At 43.9% G+C, this 8,338-nt stretch overlaps 1 long non-coding RNA gene across 1 annotated transcript; it reads right to left on the reverse strand.

Moving 5' to 3' along the window:
- Window positions 1–647: 647 nt before the first annotated feature.
- Window positions 648–6,134, reverse strand: LOC144179672 (uncharacterized). Its single transcript, XR_013324325.1, has 3 exons — window positions 5,752–6,134; window positions 3,239–3,323; window positions 648–767 (listed from the first exon to the last, which is right to left on the reverse strand). It is a non-coding gene; the product is annotated as an uncharacterized LOC144179672 (long non-coding RNA).
- Window positions 6,135–8,338: the final 2,204 nt, after the last annotated feature.

The raw sequence follows: 8,338 nt of genomic DNA on the forward strand, positions 1-8,338 counted from the left end.
TTAAAGCTAATCGGATTAAAACGGTCAGACAGATTAATCGGATTAAAACTTTTAACCGACACCCAGCCCTACAATGTATGCAACCTACATCTTGGCTTTATTCAAAAGGTGAGACAGTGTACATCATTACTACAATATTGTTCTATGAGGAACAACACTACCACCCCTTATGAAAATTTCTATGTCCAGTCAAAAGACAGTCTGCGTCCCGAAGGAAACAGACTGCGTGCGTCCTGTGTGTTTCCTCTGTGTTGGAATTTCGCCACCGACTTTCTGCGTACTCCAAGTGTCCCGTGTGTTTCCGTCCTCCATGCGTCCAGTCTATCTCCCAAAGGCAACACAGACACCATACGGCCTTTGTGTGTCCCCTATATGTCTTGAAGGCAACAGACCGCATTCGTCCCTTGTGTGTCCCCTGTATTGAAATTTCGCCACCGACTTTCTGCGTCCTCCAAGAATCCTTTATGTTTCCGTCCTCTACGTATCCCACAAGCTTCCACCTTTTGAGTGCCCTTTGCATGCTGTCAAATAACAGTGCCCCACAGCCAGCTGCATGTAGAAAATGTCAGCCAGCTCCACAGTCACTGTTTCATGCTGCAGCTGTTTCTGTAAGAGCAAGCTGACGAAAATCACATGAATCACACGACTCTTGCAAACCTGACTATTTTATTCAGGTTGGATCCATACGTGCTGCTGCCGCCTGCCACACCAGGTGTCGCCTCATCTTTACCCCTCACAGGACGGGATAGCCACTGCCACGCTTGAACCTGAAATGACAAACGCATTGATCGCATATGAAGGGGTTTAAACAAACACGTCTCAAACATTTGCTGGTTATGCTTATAAATATAAAAAAGTGTTCCCATACAAAACTGAACCAAGTATCCTGAAAGAGAAGGTATAACTTCTAGGTTGCAAAATTAGCCACAAAATTTAGACCACATAAATTAACTAATGAGCTTACGAACATCAAATATGACATACTGTTACATAGGCAACACAACCCAGAACTAAGTACTGTTTAGATTCATGGCCTCCTCATGACGGGCATTTATACAGCCTCGCAAGAACATTTGAGATGAGATTATTGCAGCAGCACTGTGGGAACAAAGCAATATGGGGGGGAGGGGGGGGGGCAGGGAAGGCAACATAAAATTGCATGAACATGCTAAGACAGGCATTGATCAGTCGTCATCATGAGTAGTTGCTTGTGTCTACGCGTTCTTTGGAACCTATAACGCCAGCAGTTTTATTGTGCATTTCGTCTACGAGACAGCACTTGCATTGTCTAGTTTGTCTGTGCTTGCTTACAAAAAGCAAAATGTACATCACCATGAACTGACCAACCTCTAGGTTGGCTCCTCACTTTTTATATTTCCTTGTGTCGATGGGTAGCAGACACGGGAACAGAAATAAAAAACAACCCTAGAAAAACGTGGTGGATAGCACACTTGCACCCATCATTGCACGCATGCCACGTGGTCACTCATCCCAACAGATGTATAGTGCACGGAGTGACCCCCAAGCAGCGAAAGCTGGGCGTGGTCGCTCTGTACTTTGTGAAAATACAAGCTACTAGAAAGATTTGACAGATAGCACAACAGTGCAGGTGCGCCAACTTTGCACCATGGCACGAATTTTTCAACGCACAACAGAAAACGCACCGGTATGTCAGTGACACCGTGGAGGAGTAATTCGAAGACAAACCAGGACATCAGTGACAGTGAAAGGGTTAAAGCGGTCGAATACAGCAAATTTAATTTCAGGGTTTATGCTTACCAGCAATGAGGAAAGCTACCGCAGTAACTTGAGCTGACTACTCTGTAACGTGCACTCAAATGCTAAAAACACACAAGCATTTTTGCATATGTTTGCACACAGAGCATTCATACTGTTCGGAAATAATGCAGGTTTTTCCTACTATAAACATCATAATATTGCCCCCAACCACGCCATTTGATTTGTTTACAAAATATTTTGTTACAAGCACCTGGCCACACCCTGCAAACTTATCCTTTTTTAAGGGAACCGTCTTTTTCCCCTTTTTCCTTTGTATGCTGCACCAGCAGTCCTGTTTGATATGGAAAGGGTGTTGCTTTGCGATCCCTATCCTAGCTTTTCCTGTTTTTTATTGAAAATGTTCTCGATCTAAATGAATGAGTGCAAAAGAAACCCTGCAGCATTCAATGCGCCAACGCTCATCCATGCACGTCCCTTTGCTGACTCCTTCGAGGTTTGTGTTTTTTTATGTTTACTGCGGAGCACAAGTTTGCTCCGACAATCTATATTTTTACAAAAACCCTGCATTATCCGTGGCTACATAACAATATTCCAAACAAAGTCTGATACACAAACCAGAACCCCCCACAGCTCTTTCTTCAATTGCTGAGTACCCTTCTACAATTGATTGATTGTAGGGTTTAACGCGCCAACGCAACGCAGGCGATGAGGTGCGCCGTAGTGGAGGGCTCCGGATTAATTTTGACCACCTGGGGATCTTTATCGTGCGCCGAAATCTCGTACACACAGGCGTTTTTGCTTTTCGCCTCCATCAGAAAAGCAGCCGCCACGGCCGGGAATCGAACCCGCGACCTCGTGCTCAGCAGCGCAACGCCTTAGCCACTGAGCCACCGCGGCGGGTACCCTTCTACAATTAGGACCATCATTATATTTGCTAGAGTAAATAGCTGTTCGGGGGGGGGGCTACGATGGCCAGTGAGACTCATTACACTACATGAAACACAGTGGCAAAAAGGCACGCAATACACCCTTTTCACTGCTAGGCACAAGTTGCATCTAGGGCATTGAAGTGAATTCACCTAAATTCTATTTCTGGGTGCATGGAATTGTTTCACTCATGTAATGTAATCCATAATATGACTTTTGAGTAGAAGTCTAAAGATCTAGTTCATCTGTAATAGGCGGTAGAAGAAAAATCCCCACACACTGTCTGTGGGCACCACGCAACTACCAGTGAACAAGGGTGACAAAGTCGTTATTAATTAATTCATGGAGCAAGGACGCAGCCCTGATGCGACAAAAAAAATAAGAAAGGTACCAGGAAGTTTCTCACCCTCATCGGTTCCTTATTTTTTGCCCCATCTCTGCAATGTTCTTATGTCTTAATATCACTAAGGTACCACAAGAATGCCACAATAGTTTTCTATGTTTTCATGTTCTCTCAGCCTTCAAAATCGAGATTTTCATGCATTTCACAGCCGTAATGAACTCCACTTACAGGTCGTGCAGGATAGATAGAAACAGGAGGCAGCCAATTCTTCTGGTAGCTCACAACGTACATCCTCCATGTCAAACACCTGGCCCTGTAAAAAATGGAAGTTCAAGTAGTAAACAAGCTGTAAATATGCGGTATAATGCCGTGAAATACTCGCTCTGACAGGACATGACAGAATTTGTTTTTTGTAGGTGCAAAAAAGGCACCTTCAGTTCTTTCAAGCTAAAAAATAAGTACAGTGCTCACTGATTGAAACGCAACACTGCGAGCACGTAGCTGCCAATACATGCAGCGCCGTCCATGGACGCCGCTGTCGCTGCGGGGAACCACTGCCCCGCTTATTGGCAACCGGAAGCAGCAAGCTTATGGTCAAAACGCTCTCATCCTCGTGGTATACCACAATGCAACACCTAGCTTCCACGGGCGTCCACTGGCGGCGCTGCATGTAGCGCAGGCCACGCGCTTGCAATGTCGCGTTTCAATCCGTGAGCACTGTACATACATGACAATCCTTACAAGGCTTTCAGCCATACTTTAAAGGAACAGAAGCATCCTTACACTGAATTAATGTTAAACTAAGCCTATTAAATATCCCTAGGTGGTAGAAATCTGTGGCCCCAGATTTCCACTGTGCAAGCATATTCTCTGGTCCAGAGGGTGCGAAACGTGGTTACGGCTTTTAAAGGAGCCATGAAGAGAAAACACAAGTTTGGTTCATTCAAAGGATTCCGTTGCTAGAATCACGCTGACACCATTTTTAACATAAACTCCACTCAAATAAGCTACAAATTAGGAACAAAGGAAATGGCCATGCGACCCACTAGCTCATTTCCCGCAACAGAACCTATGTCATACCAGCCAGCTCTGCAGTTAGCGGAGGGCGGCAACAGCAAACGCGAATTAGGCAGAGGCTATAAGCTTGCCGAACGAACCATTTGCGCTTAAATTTAGGGCACATTCTTTTTACAGTAGTAAGAATGGTGGGACCAACAGTAAAGGTTAGGAAAGCACACGTAAGCATAGAAGTACCGATGCGTACTGCTGTTGGTACTGCGCGCACTATGCTTGGTTTAGCTGCACAGGAATGCGGGGCTTTGGGGTTGTCTCAGACAATGGCCGATTGACACAAGCAACGGTGTCTTACGTGACCATATTTGTGGAGCGAGCACTATGTTTCATGAAACGATTATTTTCTCGCTGAACAAAAACAAGCCACGTTTAAATACGGTAAAAACAAAACAAAAGCAGAAAGCGGCTTGCCACGGTATGGTGGCACCATCTAGGTTAACTAACGGTAAAGAAGGTTTCCCGATCGGCTGCAGAGCGGTCGGTTCCTGTGATGTCATTGCAGACCCTGAAAATGCACGATTTAGCGGGAAAACCAAAATTTTAGCTTAAATTAATGAATTTCTCAGTGAATAAAGCATCGTTTGCATTTGGACAAGTGCTGGGGGCACCATACCACACGAAATCTTTCGAATAACACAAACTTGTATTTTGTCTTCATGGCGCCATTAAAATTCTCTCTGAGGCACATGGTGAACGTCTCAGCGTGCCAATACCTCCAAGGGGTAGGCAAGTTGAAATGCTGACGAAACGAAAAAACAGGATGGTGAAGGAGCACGGTGGCAAGCCCACGCCCTGTTGAATCTTTTTCGCACCGTGATTGTATCCCCATCACATGCATATTTGTAAGAATCAACACGTTTAACCCATGCTCAACATGTTACGGTCAACACAATTTATGCAAGCCAGCTACAAATAATGTCACACCACACAAGAATTTCTGTCTGATCATGACGATGCTGGATGAGCTTAGGAAGGTGGAAAAATTTCTTGCATTAAAACAGTGAAAGCTGCCCTGTGACTGCACCAGCAATGCAGGCTGGAACAGCATGTTTTCAAGCTGCGACGTCTAAACAATTATCTGGTCAAATGTTCACTGCCTAAAGACCTTGTGCATGTGGTACTACTTATAAAGTTGCTAGCAATGCTTAAATGTTGAAAATTCAACGTATATGCAACTCTTACGTATTATAACTACAAATGTAATGCAGCCTCCTTGCATTTCTTTACCCGTCAACGAAAACTACCCGTTAGAACAATGCTAAGCTGCCTACGTTTTGTAAAAAAATATACTGTGGGTCAACTGCCTCCTAAAAAAAAAAAAAAAATCGGGGAGTGGGCGTTTTGTTTTACAAACATTAACGCAGTTTTCTTTTTTTTTTTTTTTTTCATGCAACAAGCTTTAGCGTCGAATCCACCCAAGCCAAGCGGCGGCCGCTGGGCCGTCATGTTTTCGTTGCCGGCAATGGCAAGGGGGTCGATCACTCACACAGCATACTGGCCGCCGCTCCTGGAAGCTCATTATGACCGCGCCGACGCAGCCGGTAATTTACAATAAAAGAAGCGCGGCGAGCCGAACACCAAGGAATATACTCAACACGTTTAACAAAACAGCACTGCGGCAACGCGTAATAAAATTTTAACATGCACCACGATAAACAATCACTTACGGCAGAACACGCAGCATTTTTCACACGTCGCGTCGACAGACTGGAACTTGCAGTAGAGACTCTTGATTCACGTAGGCACGCACAACTTGTCAGGTATTTTGTCAAATGGCGACCTCGATGTGCGTTTGCTACAGCAGCGCAGTACGGCGACGACACAGACGCTTTGCCAGCACTCACGATGTTTCAGGTGGCACAAGAGCACTAACACGTAATATTACGGCAGGAGGAGCACGTAGTAATTCACGTAACACCAGCAAATCGAAAACAAACCACCAAAACCACGCACAACGAACAAACCACGTCTTTTCTTGCGCACCTATAACAATGACTGCATATATGCTAGCCTAGACTAGACTTATTACTACAGTTGGCTATCTAGCAGTCATAGAGTTTTAGCAGTTACTTTCTTCCTTCATCATCACCCCTGAAGCAAACTTGGCAGACGCCATTATAGTATTTTGTTAAAGTTGATAATAGCAAACATATATATAATGGCAGTATATTTTCTTGATGCGAGCAACGTATTTTGTTGTCGTAAGTTGTTGCTACTCAAAAGCGAATAAAAATGGATTAACAAACGAAGTTATTATCATCGTCATCTACATCTAGATTGACTGTTTTGTGTTTTGTTCAGCGTCCAAGCATTCACCATTCACTGTGGGCTTTTCACAAACAGAACGGCCGGATAAAAAAAAGTATTCCCCGCAGACATACGCAAACACACGCGCACACGCATACGCACACACACACACACACACACACACACACACACACACACACACACACACACACACACACACACGCGAGCGCGCGCGCACACACACACACACACACACACACGCGCGCGCGCACACGCACACGCACGCACACACGCACACAAAAGCACCGTGCGTCAAATCCACGGTGGCAAACAATTCACTCAAATGGAGGCTTAGCAAGACTATGTGAGCTCAAGTATTTACACCTAGGTTTACGATCTGGTCATGTACTGTTTTGGTGGCTTGGAGGTTAAGTACTCGCCTACTGATTCAAAGGGCGGTGGTTCGAAACGCGCTCCGTGACCTTTTTTTTTTTTTTTTTTTTTAACCGTGCCTTAATTAAAGTTTTTTTGCCTTAGGTTATATTTTGACATTGTTGTTGCTCTTGTTGCTCTCGTCTGGCTGTGTCCCTTTTTTTTCTGTCGCAATATATTTCTACCGCAAGCTCTGCCCCAAAAAACAGTACACCGCTCAGCATTTAGTTGCAAGGATAAGCCATTTTACAACGACCCTGAAGGAAAGCACAGACTAGGACAATCGGAAGCCACTTTTTAGGTTGTTTTTGTTTTCATTGCTTCGTTTTCTATTCGGCTTTTTGTGTTCTTTTTACTTTTTCTGTTCTGTATATTCTTCTCCCTCCCACTTTTTTTTCGTAATGGGAGGGACGAGGCACTTCGAACAGCCTCGTTCAATATGTATCCTTCTTACGCCACTGTTTCATACAAACGTACCAGTTGGTAATATTAATTCTGCGAATTTATCAGACCTCACCAGCACGAAATAACGTATGCAGTGCTGCAGAATTTCCACAAACCATCGGTATTGTTTCTTACCATCTCTAGCCAAGCCAAAAAACTTAACCTTTCGAGTATAATTAAGGCTTACATGCTCGACTTTATGTTTACTTGAGGAAGCACAATCTTCAGAAAAAGAATGTAATGCAACAAATAGTTATCCTTCCTCCCAGTGTCCTAGAGGCAACACAAAAGACATAAGTCAGTCTTTTGACTTCGTTTTGCCTTCAGTACATACATAAGCAACAGCATTACGGCACACAGAAGAATTAAGACAGCAAATTCAAGTTCTATCTTACAGCCTTTGTCCTAGAGGCAACACAGGGGAAACAGGCCAAAGTCTTTTGACTTCATTTTGCCTTGAGTACACACATGGGCAATAGCATTGCGGAACTCAGAAAGAGAAGAAAGCAAGTCATTTTTAAAGTTTTATACCTCTCATCCGAAATAAAATCTTCGTATAGAAATTTAAACTTTGTCTTTACCATAGTACATATAAAGGTAAAACATCATGGCTGTTTATCCGGCAGTCTATAAAAAGTACACAGCCTGTTTATGTCCTAGAGGTAACACAAAGGAAAAGTCAAAAGGAAGGCCACACAGTCAACATGCAGGAGACACAAAGTAAACAGAAAGGAAAAGTTCATTTTCATAAGGGACCACACAGGAATTAGAATACCCACGGGTAGATTTCACAAACAGGCAGCCAGAATGCAAAGGAAGCCAAGTAAACCAGAAGAGGCCACCCACTTATTAAACAGCCATCGGTTCCGTTCTTGTGCAAGATGGATAAAGCCTGCCACTTGACCTTACTTCAACTGTGGTATCAAAACAGCTTGTCTGGGTTACTGCTGCTGCTTCCTTTTTTTTCTGCCATGCTATAGGTACTCGGTACGAGATGAAATATTTGCTACCACTACAAAATGTCTTAACTAAAAGCCCGCAACCCTTCTAGTTATACATCTTATAGGAGCTTCTGTAGAGACCAGGGCTGCGAGGATATGAAATTCTGCTTTTAAAGCTGTTTTATTGAAC

This window comes from Haemaphysalis longicornis, unplaced genomic scaffold (genome assembly GCF_048455015.1).
Source record: "Haemaphysalis longicornis isolate Haplotype H1 unplaced genomic scaffold, Haemaphysalis longicornis Haplotype H1 scaffold_1, whole genome shotgun sequence".
Taxonomy (NCBI): domain Eukaryota; kingdom Metazoa; phylum Arthropoda; class Arachnida; order Ixodida; family Ixodidae; genus Haemaphysalis; species Haemaphysalis longicornis.